At 41.9% G+C, this 24,118-nt stretch overlaps 1 protein-coding gene across 2 annotated transcripts in view; it reads left to right on the top strand.

Moving 5' to 3' along the window:
- ENOX1 (ecto-NOX disulfide-thiol exchanger 1) overlaps positions 1-24,118 on the top strand; it is a 2,037,207-nt gene that overhangs the window by 765,584 nt on the left and 1,247,505 nt on the right. The window lies entirely within an intron of this gene.

Here is a 24,118-nt window from a genome sequence, read left to right as displayed (position 1 = left end):
GGCAATAACAAACCAAGATAAAACTTATTCTGTAGCAAGACATTTTAAAGAGTATCACAACAGTGATAATCAGGGCCTTAAGTATTTTGTAATTGATGCAGTAACAGCAAGCAGGCGAGGTGGTGACCGTGAGTCCAAGCTGCGTAAATTGGAAACTAAATATATTTTGCAGCTGGACTCTATGCATCCAGGTGGCCTAAATGTCACAGAAGACTTACACACATGTCTATCCTAAATGCTGGTGGTAATAGTTTATCTCAGAAAGTGGATCCCCTAGGGGTTTTTAACTTTTTTCATACATATTTATTTTTTTATTCATCCAATTTTGGGTCAGGAGAAGTATATTTATGCTTCCCCTTGAGACATATAACAGCTGTACAATATGGGTCTCTTATTTGGTTTTCCTTGGACTTTACTACCAGCTAGGCATATACACGGATCTCAGTAATCGGAACAGTGAGCCATATTCACAATTTAATATGTATGCTACACCCCTGCCATCAACTCTTGCCAGTGCCGTCTTAGGGCTAGATACGACCAACTGCAAATGTATGTTTCTAGTTGAATCTAAGAGAAAGGAATTTTTTACGTCCTCCATAAATAAGTATTACAAATCTAATTAATAGGTATTACAGGTTTTTCTGGTCCCCTATTTTCACTGGTAAAACAGTAACGATGTATATGTTTTTAGTCTTTAGAAGTTATTCAACACAAGGGTTCTTTTATATTAAAAATGGTCTAAAATCGTTTTATGTTAGCATGGGGGAATACTGAGCACAGTAGGATATATTTGTTGTAGATTCGACATGGCATTAGTTAAGATAATACATTATCAACAGAAGACTTACTATACTATCTGTATTAATCAATGATTGAACAAATTGACCAAATGATTTTATTTTATTGTAATTTCTGATATCCATTATGGACGATCGTGTTAATATTGTGTTTTTGCATATTTTGCACATATGGGATTTAACCCATGATTTTTTTTTTAAATCGAATTTAAAAGGGCGAGTTTACATTTGCGCATTTTTGCACACTATAAAAAAAAATCCTCATCTTTACAAAGTCGACTATTGTTATAGTAAAACATACTATTAAGAAGAATAATATGTATAAACTTACAGTAGAGAGCTGCAGACCCCAAATACCAAATTGATATATGGTAATGCCTATTATAGGAAAATATCACTGCGCTCTTTATATAACAACATGCGGTTGCACAAAATGCTTATTTGCACAATGTTAATAGATTATAATATATTATGAGATTATAGGTTGATTAGCGAAAGTACTGTTATGATATTGGATATTTAAAATGATTTCAATTGCATCTTTTGCACATCATGTAAATCCAATGCCGTAGTATGGCTTCGTCTTCTATACTTAGCTCAGTCACATGGTAATGATTTGAAAATCAGCACTGTCACTTTAAATACGGTGGTCTAATACATTCACATTGTCATGTGAACAAGGCTCGGACGAGCCGAAACGTTATGACGACATACCGCACTAAATAAATTATTTGCACTAAAATCTTTTGGTGCTTTGATGCCTGATTACGGAAACTGGTGATATATATATATATATATATATATTGCACCTCCGTTTGCTTATGTTTACCCACCACCTCCAAAGCAGAGAGCGCGTCGGTAAAACGGTCCTCCCAAGCGCGGTCCGATAATATTACCAAACACTCCCCTTCACAGCAGGAATGCTGACGCCGTGTCTTTGCACAAAAGTTCTTTATTTGTCAGCTGAAAATGTTAGACGCGTTTCGCCTGCCCTGCAGACTTGCTCACTAACAGTTTGCATAAAGTTTTGGCACCATTTTTAACATTGTGAAGGTACATCTCACATGAAAACTACCAAACAATAAAAACAGACTCGTAGTTCAATAGCGCAATGTCAGTGCAAGTTGTTAAATATACAAATTACATATATTCACAGTATAACAACATGTTAAAACAGTCCATAGCATTAAAATTAATTAAAATACTTAAATTACCGGCTGCTCTAAGAATTATCAAACTTAATTAAAATTTAATAAGAATACATTCATTAGATTCGAACCCTGGTCCGTTCATTGATATAAAATAATGCATCATTGGTATCTTGCCCCAGTGGATATTTCATCCTAGTGTTGTCAAGGCTGTGTTTACATAACCCAATAACAATGTACTCTGCCTCCAGCACAGAACCAAGGCTTGATGTATCCAGCCCAAGTGGGCATAGTTTACACGATTCAATGACTGTGATACAACTTGCTAATATCGCATTTACTACAGTAAACCGGTCTGCTCAAAGTGCTCGTGCTATTTTTAAAACCCAAATAAAATCAGTTAAAAAATGGGAATAGGGAGTACAGCGATATATCATTAAGATTATAAATGTGTGTGAAAATCCTCCTCAATGTTGAGGCCCTCGGGGATCTTGGTGTTGAGCCAGATGATATAATTTGATTCAAGTCTTCTCAGTTTTTTTACTCGATCACCTCCCCGTTCGCTCATTGGGACTGCATCAATTACATAGTACTCAAGCCCCCTTGTATCTTTACCATGGTGCTGGTCGAAGTGTCTTGCTACGGGGTATTTAACAACTTGCACTGACATTGCGCTATTGAACTACGAGTCTGTTTGCACTTTTTATTGTTTGGTAGTTTTCACGTGACACGTACCTTCACAATGTTAAAAATGGTGGCAAAACTTTATGCAAACTGTTAATGAGCAAGCCTAACGTTTTCAGAAGACAAATAAAATAACTTTTGCGCAAAGACACGGCAACGGCATTCCTGCTGTGAAGGGGAGTGTTTGGTAATATATATATATATATATATATATATATATATATATATATATATATATATATATATATATATATATATATATATATATATATATATATATATATACACAAAAAAAAGAAGCAGAGAACTCTGGGTAGTTTAGGTGGCAAGCAGCTCCTGAGTAGAGCACCCTCAACACCAGCTACACTCCTAAAATGTCTGCTTTTCTATCCTCGCATAAACAATTTGTAATGTGGGGGGGGTACACCCACCACCTCTCTAGGGCTATCATGAAAAATTATGCATGGGGTGGGCTCCGGCCCCTCACGCTGCCCCAGGAACCACCCCCTCCCTGGGGCTATTTTAAAAATGGGGTCCCCTGGAGCTGTAAATTGCCCTGGGGACACCCCCCATGGCCGACTCCAGCAATGTCCCAGGGTGCCCACCCCTGGGATATTGCAGTTTGCTATGGGATCACGGGAGCACTGCCACACAGCCCCCTTCCTAAAATATAAAAAATGAAGCTGCACCTTACCCCGAAGGCTCCGCACCCTTTCTCCACTACTCTGCAAATGCACCTCCTGGCACGCTCTTGGTTGGGGGATAAAGTCCCTTCGCTGGTGAGGGTCCTTAGTGGCCAACTAGTCCACCTGTTACCTCCAGTGAGCCACAGCCAGTGAGACTGCTGAGAGGTGGTCAGAGGCTGCGCCCCTTTTCCCACCACTGTGCAAACGCACCTCTCGGCGCACTGCTGGTGGGGCGATGAGGTCCCCTTGTGTATGGAGGGCCTCAGGACTAAAGTGGTCTTCATCCCCCAAGTAGCAGTGAGCCAGGAGGCACGTTTGCAGAGTGGTGGAGAAAGGGGGCATGGCCTCTGGCCACCTCTCAGCAATCCAGCTGTGTGGGACTTAATAGAGGTAGCAGGAGAGTTAGATGGCCCACTGGGACCCTTAAGAGGCAAAGTGACTTCATCCCCCAAACAGTAGTGCACCAGGAGGCGCGTTTGCAGAGTGGTGGAGAAAGGGGGGTGACCTGAGACCACCTCTCAGCAATCCCACTGTGTGGGGTTTACTGGAGGTAACAGGTGGGCTAGTTGGCCCCTAATGACCCTCCGCAGCGAATGGGACTTCATCCCCCAACCAAGTGCGCACCAGAAGGTGCATTTGCGTGGGGTGGGGAAAGTGGGCTTGGCCTGCTATCAGAACTCATTAATCCTGCTGTATGGGACTTACTGGAGATAACAGGAGGGATAGTTGGCCCCGAAGGATGTCCTTGGAGGCCAACTATCCATCCTGTTACCTCCAGTAAGTTCCACACAGCAGGATTGCTGAGAAGTTGTCAGAGGCAGTGCCCCCTCTCGCCGCCACTCTGCAAATGCGCCTCTGGGCACATTACTACTGAGGGACCTTGGGGGCCAAGAAGCCCTCCTGGTACCTCCTGTAAGTTCTACACAGCGGTTTCAGGGACGTTATAGTTAGCAAATAGAATTTAAAAGACCGTAGAAATTCATTTAAAAAAACAAAGGTTGCAGGGATGTTATAGTTAGCAAATATCATTTTTAAAAAACCTTAGAAATTCACAAATAAAAACAAAGGTTACAGGGATGTTATAGTTAGGCTGACATTTCACTCGTACAAAACCAGAGAAATTCAGCTGGTATAGTTACCTGAGTTAACTACAACTTGGGCACCCAAAATGTACTGCTTATGACCTCACATATTACATCACTCATGACATGGTCAGTGACATCACTCATGACATCACTGATGACATCTCAAATGACATTACTAATGACATCAGTGATGACATCATCCACATCATCTCTGATGCACCCACTCACACCGCTATAGAATCTTTATACACCCAATCCCACACAACCTTTCACAAACTCATTGACAGAGCCATACCAGTACTTACACAGCCACTCACTAATTCATAGATCTACACACACATCCACTTGCTCACCCATACTTCCACTCATACACCCGCTCAGTCACAAATATAGACATTAACATATCCACTCATATACCCATACAGGCACTCCCACACTGAGTGAGTCACCCATAGAACTACTTACACACCTACACACTCACCCATACAGTCAGTCATACAGGTGCGTACTGACCCAAACAGTTACATACACTTCCACTTCCTTGCTCATACAAATAGTTACACATACTCATTCGCCTATAAGTCAATGACAGAAGCATGTACTTATCCATATAGCCACTTTCATATTCACTCACTCACGCATACAGTCTCTCATATACCCAGTCACCCAGCTATACTGCCTTTCACATAGCCAGTTATTCAACCATACTAACACAAGCCCTCAATCAACAAGACAGCCATACCAACACTCACTTACCCATACAGCTTCACACACACACATTCACTACCCCATACAGGCACTGACTCACCCACTCACTCATCCATACAGGCAGTCACACACCTCCTCATCCACACACATAGACACCCAGACAGCCATAGAGCCAGTCAACCAATCAATCACTCATATAGCCATTCACAAACCCACTAACACACTCACACACCCACTTAGACATCAACTGACAGACATATACATTCACACAACCAGTCCCTCATCCATACATTCACTAAGACACCTAACCACTCACTTATACAGTCTGTCACACACCCACTTAAGTCACCCAAATAGTCACTCATACACCTAGGCATATATATTTAACACTCAAACTTTTTTTTAAACTTACAGTCACTGGATGATGTCCTTTGAGATGTCATCAGTGATGTCATGAATGATGTAACTGACCATGTCATGAGTGATGTAATATGTGAGGTCATAAGCAGTGCATTGCGGGGGCGCAAGTTATAGTTAACTCGGGAAACTATAATGGCTGAATTTCTCTGGTTTTGTACGAGTGAAATGTCAGCCTAACTATATTCACGATTGGAAACTTGCACTCTAATTTGTCTGCGTGTGGAAGCAAAAAGATGAATAAACTGCGTTCTGGACTGGCCTGGCCATCATCCCCTCTTGCATTTTACTGATGGGCTTCAGCTCGAGGTCTTGGTTTCAGAGCAGGGTGAGCTGTCACCACATACTCCTGCTCCTATTATTGCATTTTAGTCGTGGCATCCTGCCCTGTAGAGCTGGAATGGAAATTTGTGTCAGGGCTGTACTTTTTGGTTTCCAGGCAGACCCCGGTTCGGATTCACTTACTTCTTCATCCCTGCTGTTCGTGAGCGGGGTGTCCTCTAAGTGTAATTCATGAATCTGTGTTCAGTGAACAATTGACAAGAGTACATGCCCTGGTCGTCTGGCTTCATACAACATAGATTCAAGGGTGTTGCATGTCAGGGAGTTATAGTCTATGAATGACATTTTTAAAAACATATAGAAGGAAATCATTAAATCTCCCTCTGCAAGCCTCACAAACACATAATTCGCCTTCAGTGTGAACCTGCCTGTGTCTAATGTTCCCTGAAACGTATCGGCTCATCTCTCTGACCTTTCCCTTCAACTGTCTGAAAAAGTCTCCCCCATGGTGGCGGCGCGTCCGGGACAGCTCATCAATTATTGCCATTTCCCTTCTGAGCGCCCATTGGACTGCCCTGGCGGCTGCCAGCCTGGCGGTTTGCTGTGTGACCTATAACGCGAGAAGAAAGACTGCTGGAGGTGACAGGCTGGAGGAAACATTACAGTCTATGATGATCACACTTCTGCTGTGCGTGACTTTTTACTGCAGCCATTCATAATCCTGTCACGAGCCTCGTTCGGGCCGGCGTCTGATGGCTTTGCACAGCAACAGAAAGGCCCTGCAGTTGGAACCATGCAGATGCATTCTACTGTTTGTTGTGGCTTCAGAATATATTGGTTTAAACTCAGGTGATGCACATGCGCACAATGTCGACAATTAGGAAAGATTGTTAGCTTCGAGATAACATGCTTCCCTTTGGATTACGAAGATCTAAACTAAATTAAGAATTAAAGTGAGGTTGAAGCTTTTGTAGCCAAGGGCTGTTGCTCAAATAAAATAGCTCACTATGCTAATGCTGCCTTTGGAGATATCATTGTGCACCTGCATTTTATAATGTGAATCCTAATGGTGCGACGGGCTCAGTTTCATATTCTTCTTGGACTTCTAAAAGTGAGTACCATAGCCATTGGGCTAGTAACTCATGGTATCTATACAAGACTACAGAACTACACGACTGTGCTGGCAAGCGTGGTGCAGAGCCTGGTGGCATATTATTGTAAGAATATTTCATGTCACAAAGATGTTCATAACTGTTTAGAGGCACAAGATAGACTAACTTTAGAGGTGAGGTGCTGTGCAATATCCTTTTTATGTATCACTGGGACCATTCTATTTCAGTTATTGACTGTTATCTCCTTCCCTTTTTATGCAATTCTTTCGTGTTTCTTCCTGCCTTCACAAATAATTGCTTTAACAAACACGTTTGTCTCACCATCCAAATCTCCTTTAGTTACACAATGTATTGTTCTTATGCCTCCTTATCTCTCTCCTTTTCCACGTACATTATAGCATCGATTCCCTCTTTAGTTCTCCCTGCCTACTGTACATCTGTTCTCCTCTCCCATTTTCCAAATATCCAGCGCCTTCTCCCCTCTTCTCACCATTCTGCCTATGTTTCTCTATTATCTTTCAGTACATAGTTTTTCTTCTTCAAGAATTCAGGGAAAGTGCTGGGTGCCTATTTTTGTCAGAGAATAAAGAAGATGCTGATGGACCCGAGTAGGAGTATGTTTGTCTTCTGCGGGTACAGCACAAAGATGGCCTTTGGGCATTCACCCAGCACCTTTTCTTACTATCTCCAAGGGAAGGTGGGCACCCCCTCTGTGCTGGTAGCGCACAAGAAGGGAGGCCATACTGATATAACTAGGCACCGGTGACACATTAGTCAACATGATTAGCGACTAATATCATACTACATGCATGTAACATTTACGAGAAAGGTTTTTGCATTAGAATTTGATTCTGGAAAGTTTCATTCAGATCGTTCAAGGGGGAGAACGTTGCAGAAGAGATCCTAAAAGGTGTATTTTCATTTCTAGTTCCTGTTTTAGGTATTTTGTGAAAGGTAGCACAAGCACTGTAGAATGGATTTACACACAAATGATGATATGAAGACAGAGACCACATTTTTATATTTGCCTTTTGTAAAATGGTGCAAATCTGCCTTGCTATGTATGAAACATAGTCAAATAAAACATTTAAAGATCTCTGATAGTTTAATTCCTGAGTATGATTTCAAACTGAAGTCTGGCAGACATGTAACTCAGGAGGTGGCCCTGCTGGTGCACACATTAACATCAAATGCTGCAGTGAAAACCCCATCACCGCGATCCAAGACAAGATCTTTACAAACCAACTGCAAGGATATTTGAAGCATACTCTTGAGGTGGAGTTTGGTTTTAAATTAAGAACACAATGGTCTAAAAATGAGCTGAGGTTTGTGAGTAGGCAGGTCTGTGTGTGGGCATTCTTTTCAATTTTGATTTCCTTATTTTTGTACAGTGCAAATGTTCACCCGTGTGGGCGTCTTTACACTTGGAAAATATTATAAATTAACTTGGCTGTATTAAAACATGCTAGAAAATGGAAATAGAGAGACAAGGCCCCGGATTACGAGGGGCCTGATACTCGGTGTGATAATGAACGCACCTGAAACACATCCAACTCCACTGAGTCGGGACTTATCGGATGTGATAAATACCACCTAAATAGTAAATACTCGTTTTTGGGGAAAATCATGCAGAGTACTTACTGCAGAAAAATCTGCATGCTCTAATAAATGCAGGACATTGTATGAATATCGGTAGGTTTTGATCTGCCAGTAATTATCTAAAAAAATTATAATTGTGGTAAGTGCAGTAACCAAAGCTACCACACATATCACAGTTAATCTGGCTACTCGTAATGAGGGCCTTGAGAAATTCAGCAGGGCAAAGTCTGAAGAAGCAGTTTTCTAAAATTGGTTGTAGATCCGACAAACGTCAATGGGAAGGTTGTTCTTAACCATGGGAGTCTCTATACCATATGGTGCGGCAACCAGTAGAAGAGCATCTAATATGAGGGACCTCTCATAGGAGAAGTAAGCCCGATTGCAGAATCTTTTTTGCTTTGAGACTTGTAAATTCATACTGTTAATTCCAGAGATAAATAAAGGCTAAACTCTGCAGCAAAATCCCCTTAGGTTCTTGGAAATTGAACAACCTTATTTCCTTTCCTGTATTTTATATCACACCATATTGAGTTTGTAATACTGTGCCACCATAATATCACAGCTAAAATATCTATGGCCAAAATATCAAGTAAGGATATACAGTTATGTAAAGACTTATTCAAGGTACATGAATGTAGTAGACGTATACTTGCTTACCTAGTCAATATTTTGGTAATTGACATTTTTGCTATGGTATTATAGTAGAATAATAATAAAGAACCGTAATTCTGGTGTCATACCCCTTGCTAACCTGCCTAGGGCCCTGAGGTGGAGAACAGTTTAATAATTTATCCTTTTGTGGCAGCTTTAGCCTCTATGAACTTCTTTCTACCCGTTGAGTCCTGAACTAGGGCAAGAGCGTAAAAGCTCTGTGAGAGAGCCACTTGCCCACTTTTTGGCTCCACATTCATGCCGCAGGGCGGGCGGGCGAGTGGAAGTACCTGTGAGGGTTCCTCCCAAACCCTTGTTAGCTCCCGATACCCAAGGGACCATCAAACTGTGAGAGTCTTGAGGGACCACTCCTTGCATGACTCTAGGCCCTTTAAATAGACAACATTCCCATGCTGAGTTTCCCTTTCCCCTTCTCTTTGGGTGATATGGATGCTGTGGCGGCTTCTCCATCTGTTTCGTCCGTGTGCAGCTTTAACAGATGGAGTAGCTTCCGCGTGTCCTGCTGTGTGGCAACGTAAATACGTGCGTGTGAGGCCGTTAAATACCTGAGGAGCACTTTGCTAATCGTCAGCTATGCATACCTCCATGTGATACCTGCTGTGGGCCAGGACAGGTATATGTTCACTCCACCCTCATAGGCGTGAAGTGGAAGGGTTAGCTGACAGTAACATAGGCAAGAAGAGAGAAGAAAAATGACAACCTCATTGGTCAATGAGCTCCAACTGCAAAGGAGAGTAATATCTGTCGGGGCGTGCTCTTCCTGTACAGAGCAAAAAAACTGAAAAGTACCAATGAAGGCATGCACACTCTGGTGGAAAACTAAAGAAAGCTATGGAATGGCTATGGAATGGCAAGCTCTCCTGAACAAAGTCGATTAAGCAAATACAGGGTTTGGAGCCACCCTACAATAAATAGATGTATAGCTTTAACCTCTTCTGTGTCCTATTGATGAATATATAGATAATAAGGTGTTTACATTGTGCCCTTTTAAAGTATACAGGGAAGTAGCACTCTGCTCAAGGGATGTGCAATTTCAGAGTTTATACAAGTTCTTTAGAAATATTGCAGAAGGATTCTGGCCCAAAAGAGCAGTCACGGAGTCAAGTATCCCCTACTGAAACGTCTGCTTGTGGAGAATGGCACTTAGCAAGGTTTGTCAGGGAAAATCTGCATTGCTAGTGACTGTGATTGCAATAGCAAACTGTATTATTTATGTTCAAGGCTATCAGAAAAATTCAATAGCAGAGCCACAGCCTTTCCAGTCAACTATGAAATAGCTACCCATAGTTCATAAATCACCACGTGCTTAATGATTTGTGGTGCAGCAATGGATTTGACACCTTGCAAACTTTAACTGGTCACTGTTCATTTGTTGACTTCGGTTTTCAGGCTCATAAAATCCATAATTTGTGCACTGGGTGGGCTTTTGTCTGCAGTAGGAAACAAAATAATCAAATGTAATCAAATGTAACTCAAACAGGTTAGAAAGCAGTGGCAACCAGTAATTTTAGCAGGGAGGTGGTGGGCTGTCACACGCACACTTACACACTATCTCACACTCAAGCATTCACACAAGCTCACACACACCCATTCACAACACTCGTTAACTATTGGAAATGGCACTTTCCGCAGGGATACCCCAAACTTTTTGCCTTTCTCCTCCTCTTTTTCTGACCGTCTTTTTGTTAGCCTTAGGACTTTGCGCACTTTACCACTGCTCTCCAGCGCTAAAGTACACGTGCTCTCTTTAAACATGGTATAGATGGTTACACCAGTTTGACATTTAATTTACTTGTATGTCCCTTGTAGGCCTGTACATTAAATGCTACTAGTGGGCCTGCAGCACTGATTGTGCCACACACACAAGTAACCTATCAAACCTGTCTCAGGACTGCCATTACAGGACCTGTGTGTGCAGTTCACTGCCACTTCGAATTTAAAATCACTTGTCAAGCCTTAAACTTCCCTTTTATGGCGCATAGGTCAGCTCGAAGGCAGGTTCTAGGTAGCCCTAAGTGCAGGGTGCTGTGTAAGTAAAAGTTAGGAAATGTATCTATGAGAATATGTATTTCTTGACAGTGGTATTGCATCAGAAGTGACATCAGCAATAACATCACTGCTGAAAAAATATTACTCCATTACCATTGACAGTATCAATGGCATCACTGAATTCACAATGGGTTGCTTTTTTCAACGCTTCTTCGCTGAGGTACTGGAAATGCAGCCTTGTTTCTGTGTATAACCAGTGAGGGACTCGCAGATTTAGATAGTGGCACTGCAGCCTACTTTCTACAGTTTATTTGTGTGAGTATAAGTGTTTCTAGTGAGCATAATGGAAGCACTATTTTTTTCCTATATGCAGGTATGGAACCATCACCAACCACACTGGTGACAGTACTTGCTTAGGGGCATATCTACAAGGACGGCGATAAATAGACGCAAAGCACGCTTAGCGCTTTTCTATTTATCGCCGTCTATCTCTTGATTATATCGCCCTGTTAGCGCGTTATTTACAATGCGTTTCCCCAGGGCAATATAATTACCAGCGATAGCGGGGAGATCGCCATTTTGCAGGGATGTTCCCTGCAAAACGGCAATAAGCTTGCTGATATGACCCACAGTCGTATCAGCACAATCCACCCCCATAATAGGTATGCCTAAGACTGCATTTTAGCAGACGTTAGTTTCCCGCGAAAACAGCGTTTTTTTGCCCAAAACTAACGTCTGCTAAAATACGTTGGCAGCCTTGTAAATATCGCGATGTGCACATCAGCGATATTTACAAGGTTGTCCTGCCCAGTGACGCCCACTTTGCATCTCATTAGAGATGCAAAGGGAGGCGTTGGGTAAAAGGGTGCTAACATGCGCTAATGCATGTTAGCACCCTCTTGTTAATAGGGCGATATTTTTATCTCCGCTTTTTTGGCTTTAAAAGCCAAAAAAGTGGAGATAAAGTCCTTGTAAATATGCCCCTTAGTTGCCATTCACCTCATTGATGACATCACTGAAACCACACATATTTGCTGACTGGAAATACAGGCTTATTTGTTTATCATCTCACTAAGAGGACATCTGTATGTTGAAACTCAGGTTAGAATTGATTTATATAAGTATGTACGCAAATTAGAATTGGCCAAAATACATGCAAATAAATCAAATGTAAGACCAGATGAAGCTACAATACAAAGTACAGTCAATGATTTGGAATGGACGATTGAAGAAATACCTGATCTTCAAACATGTTTGACCTAATGTACAACCAAAATGGTGAAGAAGTAACTGAAACGCAATTAATGGAACATCTCAATGTAAATACTGACAAAAGAGTGAACAGTGGATTGAAAAGAAAATCCAAATACTGCCCAGTCCTATCGCCAGGCAATAAGTTTGACTTATTCTCTGATGCCATTGTTGAGGAACTGGAAAAAATACAGAATCTGCGAAATACTAATGAAAGGGAAAACCTGACCATCAAGGAAAGAGAAGCCATAAGATAGCTAATGGACGATAAAAATCTAACAATTAAACCCGCAGATAAAGGGGGAAATATTGTTCTCATGGATACCAAAGATTATGTCGATAAAGCATTACGACAACTTAATAACACAAATAATTATTGTAGAATAGAAAACAACCCCACCAATAAAATGATAATGCAACTGGATGGGCTTCTACAAGAATGGCACAAGAAAGGCTTATTAAGTGAAAGAGGAGTTAAAATTTCTCTCAAAAGATTTTCTAGTGACACCAATGATATATTTCTTACCCAAAATTCATAAGACTCTAATTAATCCACCGGGCAGACCAATAGTCTCGTCATATGATTCACTCTATGAAAATATCTCACAGTATGTGGACCAATTTTTGGCACCTATAGCGAAAAACATGAGCTCATACATCAAAGACACAGGCGACTTTCTACGCATCCTCAATGGAATTACCTGGAGTGAGGAATATTTACTGATTACAATCGATGTAGTATCTTTGTATACCTCGATTAGACATGAAGTAGGATTAGAAGCATGCAGATATTTTTTAAAACAAAGGAACATCAATGAGTTACAACATACTTGAATGCTTCTCCACATGATTGAGATGTGTCTTACGAACAATGTCTATCTTTTTAACCAACAACTTTTTAAACAACAATGCGGCACCGCCATGGCCATCTTTTTTTTGCCGAACTATGCGAATATAACCATGGGCAGGTGGGAAAAAACGATCGCTTGGGATTCAGTGAATCAAGAGGACCTGGAGAAAATAATATTATGGGTCCGGTATATAGAAGACCTTTTTTGAGTTTGGAATGGTACACTACAGGACTTTAATCAATACTATTTCAAGCTATGCAACAACGATATCGGTCTTGAATTCACATGTACCACAAGTAAGAAAGAAATAGATTTTTTGGATATCAAGGTCTACGGCGAGAAAAATCAAATTCACTCCACCTTGTTTCGTAAAAAGACATCTACAAATAGTATAGTATACAATAACAAAAGACATGGGTTTTTGCATTCAAGATCTGCACATCCACAAACACAGTAAGAAACACAACAGCATGTATGTTTTCAATTTCGCATATAGAGGTGCTACCACGGTGTCAACAATACCCACCCATCAGGGTATAAACAACCTTGGGACGAATCCTAATGCAACATACAAAGTCAAAATACACCTGAGCACACCCAAGGAGAATCACTATAATCCAAAGGTTTGGTCAAAACCTAGGCAACGTGAACAGTAGTCAATTATTAAAATGTCCTTTTTCGCAATCGTATATAAAGAAGTTTCCCAATCAGGTCCTGTTGCAGATTTTTTTTAATCATCAAAAATAGTATAGTACATGGGATAAGTTTCCATCCAAGGTCCTTGCTAGCAAGCATTCCATATGGAGAGTTTACTCGAATGAAGCGTAACTGTTCTAAACAAACAGATGCAGAGGAAAAAATTCAAGAATCTTTAATCAGATATTAAGAGCAAGAGGCTATAATGAAAGAACTCTACAGAAATGCAAGAGAAGAATTGATAAAAGAACAAGAGCGGAAACACTGATACCAAAAGACACGAAATAGAAAGAGGAATATGGTCTCCCACGCTTCGTAACAACGTACAGAAAAGAAAGTGGCTTAATAGCAAGAAAAATAAAAAAATATTGGCATCTAATATCTGGGGATCCAGACATTGGGAAGATGTTGGGAGAAAGACCCATGATAACTTATAGAAAAACAAACTGTCTCAAAGACACATTAGTATCAAGTCACTTTAAAACAACAGAACCGTAGAACTGGCTAAGCAGCCAACAAAAAGGATTAGAAAAATGTAGCGTCTGCAAAGCCTGCAAAATTGGAAAAAACAAGAGCACTATCAATGACCCCAATGGAAAAGTCATTAAAATTGAACAAAAAATTCTCTGTACTTCAACTCATGTGGTATACATAATTGAATGCAAGTGTGGGATGCAATACGTCGGGAGCACAGTGTGCATCTTGAAAAAATGAATCTTAGAGCACATCAGAGCTGTCAAAAACAAAGACATGTCGTATGCAACAGCCAAACATATGGCGTCTTGCCAAAAAAGTGACTGGAGAGCCATGAGCTATTATGGGATACGAATGATACCACAAGAAGAACGTGGTGGCAACAGGATGAAAAAACTGTGACAAATAGAATCACGGCTAATCATCAGATTGAAAACAAAAATCCCAAGAGGGATGAACAATGATGAGGAACTTTTTGTACATCTGGATTAAAAGGAAAAATTGTTGAAAAATACAATTATGTCACAAAACCATCAACTTTTGCATTGAAGAACTGGTTGCACGCACCATATATATGATAAATCATGTATTAATAGTGTCTAAAATCGGAACTGGGTACTATACCTGTCGATAGTGATTGCTTATGCATAAAAGCACTATGAATGTAAAAGAAAATAATTTGCACTTAGTAGCTTCCTTAATGGCTAATGTGGGTACTATACCAATTAATTGAAAATGATTCAATGTGCATAAAAAATAGCACTAGTAAATGCGTGAAAAGATCTAGGCACTAAACCATTAAGTTTCAGAACTGGTAATGCTACGCGAAATATCCATAAGGCTAATGTCAATACATAAAAAAAGCCTTTGAAACAGCCTGGAAATATGTAAATGTGGAATAATTGTAATTTTTGTTTTCATTTTCTTTTTTAAAAATGTTTAAAAAAATTATTAAAATGTGCAATACTACAATTCCCATAATGCCACATTGAGGCAAACATGAGATATATATAGTAGAAACAAAAGATTACTCCCTGACCGTGAACAAAGCCGAGAGAAGGCTGAAACGCGTTGGTCTGAGTGCTAAGAACTGCATTAAATTAAGCTAAAAAGCCAAGCCTTGAGTGCCGCGTCCTTTGTGTTAAAAAAATATTAATTTATATATATATATATATATGACCGTTCTGAGGAACAATGATTTTTTCACGAAGGCTTACGTTGATTGTGAGCACTTGCAGGAATAAATACGAACAAACATATGGCTGCATGAGTTATACTGCCACTGAAACAATGCAGGTACTTTGAAAGAACGATTTATTTTTGCACATGCTTAATAATAGATCTACTGAGATTCTATGTGGAACATTTTAAACTCAGTACAATGCATTGTGGAACCTGTATTTTTTACGAACTGGTCATGCACGACGCACTTTGCTTTTTTAATCATTTCCAACCTGTGACCAATGCATCCGCCGAAACGCGTAAGGAAAGGGAAATGTGTGCTGCTGCCTTCGGAATAAATGACTTGCTCTAAGAAATGGGCCTCACTTGTTTGCCTTGTCGTGATGACTATTGGTCATGTGATCAAGGGCGGGATCGCCCGAAACGCGTAATGGCGGACAATGGCTAAATAAATAATTGCACGAACAAGATTGGGTCTGCGCTCGTTTGTTTTCCAACCGAGGGAAGAGTGAAGGCGAGTGGTGGTGATATATATATATATATATATATATATATATATATGCAAAATCAGGTACGGACCACTCAATAGCGTGAAGAAAATAAAGTGCTTTATTGCTCCATAAATAGCAGCACGACGCGTTTCGACCGGGGAACCCGGTCTTGATCCAATATATATATATATATATATATATTTATATATCAAGTCAATTCAGGATACCCAATCGAGGAAAGGCCACACGAGTAATCTTAGCTTTAACTTATTTAATGACAGCTTGCCAGCAGGCTCTCCATCCGAAGTACAGATCAATGCATAAAACGCCAGATGCGTTTTGGGAGAAAAAATTCCCTTCTTCAGCGGCGTTGGTTTTCGAAAGCAAGGAAGCGCTTTTGATTGCGCACTGAGTTTAAATAGTTCCTGCCCAGATGGGCGTGGCCATCACTATGGCCTTCTGGAGTCTGTAGTACGCTAATCGTCATCCCCAGTGGGTGCGCTGTCATTACTTGTAAATAACACCAATTTTAACATCCAAGTGGGTTGAAGTGTAACCAAGGCGGATGCCCCTTATCCTGCGCAAGATGATGTGTTTAACGGCCATTCTCGGTTGCAAAGAAGGCCCACTGCAGGTTTGCGGCTCCAGGCAGGCACCAACCCAGTCTTGCTGCGAGATGGATGAAGGGGGAGTGCAGCGCCTCTGCAGGGAGGCGTTTGCTCGCTCACAGTGGCTGCAACAGAGCAGGGCAGTTGACTACCAGGCTCCGCTTCTACCACTGGGGAAAATTATTGTGTTGTTATCTGAAATAGAACAGTGCGCCCACTGGGGTAGTTGATGAGACTACAACTAGGGGTGGGCGGAATTTGCGACATCCACTTTCGCAAATTATCGCGAAAATTAAAAAAATTATCGCAAACACGCGGAAATATCCCGAAGATGCGGAAGTTTTTTTCCCGCATGCTCGCGAGATTTTCTGCATGGTTGCGGCTCACCAACTTACCCATGTGGTTGCTCGCAGGCATCTTGTTTTCAGTTGTCTCGCGGTGCATGATCGCGAGAAGAAAGACGTGTTTCGGCCAAGCCCACAGCGGCAGGTGTTTAAATTGAATTGTGCGTTAGCACCAGCGCGTTCTTTTCATCATCACTACACGCCACAGAAGAAGGGATTTGGTTTTCCCGAAACGCGTCTGGCGTCTTATTCCTTGGAAGTGTGTTTCCTGTGATGTCAGTTGTCAGCATGCAGCCATTAAAATTATGTGCAAAATGTATCCTCCAGCGGCCTCCTTTAAATGGGTATCCTGCGCAAGATGATATATATATATGTTTGTGAACACTGCATTAAAGGTTGCAAAGCTGTCCGCAACAGTCACAATTTACTTGTTATGGTTTCGAATTGTAACCATAAATTCTTTCCACAGAAGGTTTTCAAGGGGTAATGATAGACCAAAGGTCTTAAAGGGGAAATTAGACAGACAGACAGCGATAGATAGACAGACAAACAGACAGACAGACAGACAGAGCGATAGATAGATAGATAGATAGATAGATAGATAGATAGATAGATAGATAGATAGATAGATAGATAGATAGATAGATAGATAGATAGATAGATAGATAGATAGATAGATAGATAGATAGATAGATAGATAGATAGATAGATAGATAGATAGATAGATAGATAGATTCCTTCTAGAGCAGGAGTGTGCACATAATCATAGGTGCAGCCTTTCGAGTCCATATTGTTTTACTCTGTGTTCTTGTTTTTGTTTACCTCCCTTTATCCAGTAAGTGAACCGGGAATGGAAAAACTGAAGCCCTCCTGGGACAAGTTGCAAGAATCTGACACATTTCTAATTGGCGTCTGCGTAGTATTCTTAGCAGGTGTGTGTTTCCAGCTTACATCTGGAGCAGAGCAAGTGATTCTGAGAAATAGGTCACCACGTCCCCGCAGCAGGAGCGCTAAGCAAACACATTATGCTTCTCGTGTGCCATCAGTTACAGGGTTTTGTGTTACCGGAAAATGTTAGTTAGCCTCGTAACCGCGGCGAACACAGCCCGGGGAGCGGCTTTTAATGGCCCTGCATTGACGAACTTGACGCTGCACAAAGCATCCTTCCTGCAGGCGCAGCTACCTTCCAGAGCTTTCCGTGAGCGGGATATCACAGCGTTCCATCTGCGGGTGGCTCGTGCCCTACGGTGAAGATGCAAATGCGCAGGCCTCCCGTCAGTCACTCCAAAGGCGAGGTCACGCAGATAAGGAGGCAGAACAGAAAGCAGCGTGTGAGGCAGTGACATTCAATGAGTCCTTGTCAGTGGCGGCCATTAGCATGCACGCCCTGCTGGTGAGTCTCGGTGCGTTATGGGCCTCCCTCGCCCTGGCAAGGGAGCCATTGCAGCCACGCAGCAGTGAGCACCATACACGTTATTGTGTTTTTGCTTGACTGCTTTATTTTTGAACCCCGCTGAAATGCTGCTCGGCCCCAGTGTGCCACTAACATTTTAAAAGGAATCACGGAACGCATAATTTAGATCTGTCCCTAATGTAATGAATGGAGGGAACCAATGATACTCGAAGCTGACAGTTTAACATGTCATGTCCTTGTGAAACATGATTTTTTGCATAATGAAATTGCGTTGAACGGCCTTGGGAATTGCTCGGTAATTTATACTGGCAAGCATGGATTGCGCCGAAGTTTTTTATGAGGTGAGGGGCAGCATTTAGCATGGGCGAGCTCTGCTCACGTCCCACTTTCAGAGGGGCCAAGGAGCAGCTTGCAGAAGTCTCCCTCAAACCTGGCTCTAAATAAAAATTGCAGTAAACACTGTTCCGAAGACTTTCTCCTTTCTCTTAAATCCCCTCACAACCCCCTACCCCTCCCATTTTACCAACATACTGACAATTAAAGTGGGAGGTGGGTGCCAAGTTTTTATTCGCCCGGGGCGCTATCTGAGCAAAGGCCAGCTCTGATGAGGTGGCATTCAAGTAAACGTTGCGTATTTTGCAGTACATGGCATAACGTAAACTGATGAAGTCCCCATGCAGAACATGACAAGGGCCCCGTGAGTCCCCTATATCTTACAGATATCCATTGTACTTGGACTGAATGTGGCCCCCTGAAGATCTAGGGGCCTTCTGGAGGGATGGGGGCCCCTCTACACTGCAGGGGGTCTGTGTTACGACCATGATATTTTGTCTGATGTAAAACAAGCAAATCATGAAGTGTACCATATGCCAGAATAATACTAAAGGTGGCCAGGGCATGGAAAGCCAGAAAAAACAATTCAAGGCCTTCAGAACCGTATGAACACAACCACGCCAAATATCAATTCCAAAACAAAAGCAGTCTTGCATCAATCAAATAAAGAAAATTTCTTCAGGGCTTATTTGGCCACTGCATAGAATAATGACAGCTATTATAAAGTGACAAGAAAATTGAATGGGTAATGCAGCACTTTACATATCTTTAAATGAAAGGAACACAGTTCTGGCATTGGTACAAACTCACTAGCACACCAACCATCTTCCTCGCATACCGTGTAGCATATGGTGTTATCTGCGCACAGACATAACCACTTCCACAATGAAACACACACACTCTTCGTTGCGTTGGAGATTCACATCTGTCTGGTGGGGATCTGTATGCCTTTTGAGGATCTGTCATTGCAGTGGCTCAGTTGAGGGCACTAATCCTTTTGCTGGGTGAACACTAAGAAAATGCCACTTTTTGCGTGGTCACTCCTTTTTGTTGCTGAATTCTATTGCTGGATTTTAGACTCTGTACACTGGGGCGCTACTGTCTATTACTGGTTTATGAGCTCTGCCCCTAAAACATGTAGCAATTAGGTAATCCATGATTGTCTTATTCACCTTTTTTATAAGACCATAGTATTTGGTGTGGGAATACACTCATGGGATGAAAAGTTAATTGTCACCAGTGACAACCCATTAAAATATATTTTCTCTGTGGCAGGCCTAACTGTCCTATGTAAAAAGCCACAGTACAGATTAAACTACTAATACTGTGTCTACTGGAATGGGACCGGTTGAAAATAATACGGAACCCACCAATTTTATTAGTAATTAAAAATCCAATCCAATGGTGAAGTTGGATTTATGATAATTATTAGGAGAAAGTAACTTTTAGAAGGTTACCCTTACCTGCCTGATCTGTAAGATGGCTAATTAAGATTAAACTCTGCCAACTTCCTATCTATGATCAGCCTGAGAAGAGGAGTGAAAGAGGAGTGGAATTCCTCCCAGTAACACCATAGGTTGATCTGAATGGGCAGAGATGACTCCTCTAAACTCAATGGAATATGCAAGGTGGAGACTGTGGGCAATCTGTGGACACAACAGTGTCAAATTCTGAATCATATGTAAAAGCTTTTCACCCTTCAAAGGGAGCAAACAGAATACCAGAACAGTTCTTGTTTTACCCCCAACTGGTTGTTGAAGGACCCTTTTGTGTCCTACCAGATTTCTGTCTCTGGATTTGTTGTGAGCAGAGTGCCTCCTTGAGACTGGAGTTTAGTGATAGATGTAGGTGGACACATGGGATTACGACAGTCCATTCCCCTATACACCCTAAGACTTCAGAGATTAGGTGAGGGTCCAGCTATGTAGGGTTCACCTGACTGTGAATAGGTGACACCCTAAAACACTCCTTGGTCCTCACTGACCAATGGGGTAAAGATTCCAATTCCATGATATACTCACTTTCACAGTAGTTCCTGTTTGCCTTTACTACAAACAGGCTCATATTCTATGTGCCAGGGTAGTACCAAGATGGCTGAAGTCTGCAGCCTCACTAAACTTGGTCTCTGAAGCCTTGGAATGTATAGGGGAATGGGCTGTCATAATCAGGTCAGCAAAGCAGGAGTCCAGCAGAATAGTCTGAGGTTCAGTATGGACACCCCGTGGTGCATTTGAAGTGAGGGAGGCTTCAAAGAGATTCCTTTGAAGTGCACAGATGTACTCCCATCCTGCCCTGGCTCCAGACTCACTACAGGGGGGGTATGCAGCCCTTTGTGTGTGGACAGGACACAGCCTATTCAGATGTAAATGAGCTGTGCCCAGTTCCTTCCTCCCATCCTGTCAGGATGGCCCATCAAGTCACACCTAAGCTCCCATTGTGTGTGGCTGCCTAGGTGGAATACATGAAGCCCACCTGCCAAATGCACCCAGACGTGATCAGAGACAGGCTGCAGGCACCAAATGGCTAAGGCAGAAAACTGCCCACTTTCTAAAAGTTAATACAAAGGAGGCTTTGGTCCTTCCCCAAACTAGATTGGACCACTCCTATTGTGCAAACTAACAAGGTATCTAGTTGCCATATTTATTGATTTATTCAAAAATAAAGGTACCAATGTTTTGATTTATTTCACTTTTCATTTTTTCTTTTTCAAAAAAATGTTTTTTTTTTCATTAAGGCATGTTCAAAGGGCAACACTTAGTTTTGAAATCACAAAATACAAACAAACATTACACAATTGATATACATGAATTACCAAACAACATATAATGACCTACTAGCATATTCATATACATAAACAACATCAAATATTTATTTGACCTGTCCTTCATTAACACATTAACACTAGGGGAATTGTTCACTTTATGTTATGTATAGTGTGTCCTGCCAATGTGTATTGCCCCGGGGTCGCTAATTTGTAATGTTGCATAATTACATTTTCAAAACTAAGTGTTGCCCTTGAGACGTGCCTTAATGAATAAAAAACATTTTCTTGAAGAAGAAAAAAAAGAACAGTGAAATAAACCACAAGGGCTAATGAAATCAGAACATTGGTACCTTTATTTTTGAATAAATCAATACATATGGCAACTAGATACCTTGTTAGTGTACACACTTTCTAAAAGTGGAATTTGTAGAATTGTAATTTAGAGTCTCACTTTACCATGAGTAAGGATTTTAAATCAGGATTGCAGGGACAGCAAACATAAATACTTATATTTTCCCTTTTAGAAATTACACTTATACAATGTAATAAGGTAATCCCAATATTATCCTACGGGAGATATAGGCCTTGCAGTAGTGAAAAACAAATGTAAGAGTTTTTCACTACCAGGACACACAAAACTAAAAAGTGCATGTCCTGCTTTTTAATTACATTCCTCCTTGCCCTCTGGGCTATCCAGGGCCTACCCTAGGGGTGCCCTATATGTATCAAAAAGAAAGGTTTGGGCCTGGCAAAACATTTATCTTGCCAGGCCGACATGGCAGTTTAAGACAGCACACACAGGCTTTGCAATGGCAGGTCTGAGACATCTTTACAGGGTTACCTAAGTGGGTGGCACATTCAGTGCTGCAGGTTCACTAGTAGCATCTAATTCACAGGTCCATGTCACAGGTAGTGCACATTATTAAGAACTTATAAGTAAATTAAATATGCCACTTGTGGATAAGCCAATGTTGCCATGTTTTAGGGAAAGGGCACAAGTACTTAAGCACTGGTTAGCAGTGATATAGTGCACATAATTTTATGGCCAGCAAAAGTGAAGTCAGCACAAACAGGAGGTCTGTAGGCAAAAAGTTACGGGAAATCACACCAAGGATTCCAGGTCTAACATGTGCCCCCCTCCCTGTAGCTGAAAATGGGCTACCCAACCACCTTGGGAGTTCTCTTCACTAAGAGGGAAGAACCTGTAGAGACCATAAGCATTAGCGTGGTCTGTTACAGGACGGCGTTCTACCATAAAGTTCATTCCCTTTAGGGAGATGGACCACCTCAACAGTTTGTAATTTTCACTTGTCATCTGCATTAACTATCTAAGGGGTCTATGGTCTGTGTGAACCCGGAAGTTAGCACCAAACAGGTATGGTCTCAGCTTCTTCAGCACCCAGATCAGAGCAATGGATTCCCTTTCTATTGCTCTCCACCTCAGTTCCCTGGGAAGTAATTGTACACTGAAGAAGGTTACAGGCTGATCCAGGCCCTCTTCTTTTAGCGCTGTGAGAGCATGGCCCCTTTTCCATGCTCAGAGGCGTCTATCTGCACAGTGAATTCTTGGGAGAAGTCATGGGCCTTGAGCATGGGTGCTGTGCATATGGCCTCCTTCTAGGTGTCAACAGTCTTCTGCCACGCCTCTGGCTAGATCTCCTGATGTGGCTGCTTCTTTGAAGTCGGCTCTGTCAAGGGGGCAACAATGTTGCCATATCCCTTGACAAATCTCCTGTAATAGCCAGTGAGGCCTAAGAAAGCTGTCACCTCTGTGTGGGTCTCGGGAGCTTCCATAGCCAGAATGGTTTAAATTTTAGCCTGGAGAGAGCTGCCTCTTGCCTCCTCCCACTTGATGACCCAAGTAGACCACTGAACCCTGCCCTATCTGGCACTTATTGGACTTGATAGTCAGGCCTGCCCTCTGCAGAGCCTGAAGCACTTCCTGGAGGTGATACAGGTGGTCCTCCCAGCTAGAACTAAAGACCACAATGTTGTCTGGGTAGCTGCAGTCTCTGTATTGGTCTAGGGTCAGTGTAGGGGAGAGTTTGATACCCTCCTCTGACCCATCTTGCTCTTTAGAAGAGAGGAGGTTGGGGAGAGGTTCACTCTCCTCCTCCACCCTATCATCAGTCAATAGGCGCATGGTTAGCTCAGATCTCTCAAAGTGGGGATTGATAAAATTGACATTAAGGACACTTAAAAAGGTTCCTGGGAGTCTTGAAGTCCACCATGTAGGTGACATCACTCTTGCACTGCTTCACCTCATAAGACCTTGACCAGCAGTCTTGCTGATCGACCGGTCTTGCTGGTCCACAGGCTGCATCACCCACACTTTTCGACCAGGCTGAAACTCGACCAGAGTGGCATTCTGGTCATAACACCATTTCATGTCCTCCTGCTTGTCTTCTAGATTCTCCTGTGCGAATTGCAAGTGGTTGAGGAGTGCCAGCATGTAGCTGACTACATCCTGAGGGCCTTCCTGGGAGCTTGCTCCCAGCCCTCCTTCACCAACCTGAAAGGTCTTCACAAAT

The sequence above is a fragment of the Triturus cristatus genome, chromosome 8 (genome assembly GCF_964204655.1).
Source record: "Triturus cristatus chromosome 8, aTriCri1.1, whole genome shotgun sequence".
NCBI classification, from domain to species: Eukaryota; Metazoa; Chordata; class Amphibia; order Caudata; family Salamandridae; genus Triturus; species Triturus cristatus.
Note: the sequence above shows the minus strand (reverse complement) of the source record. Positions and strands in the feature narration are given on the sequence as shown.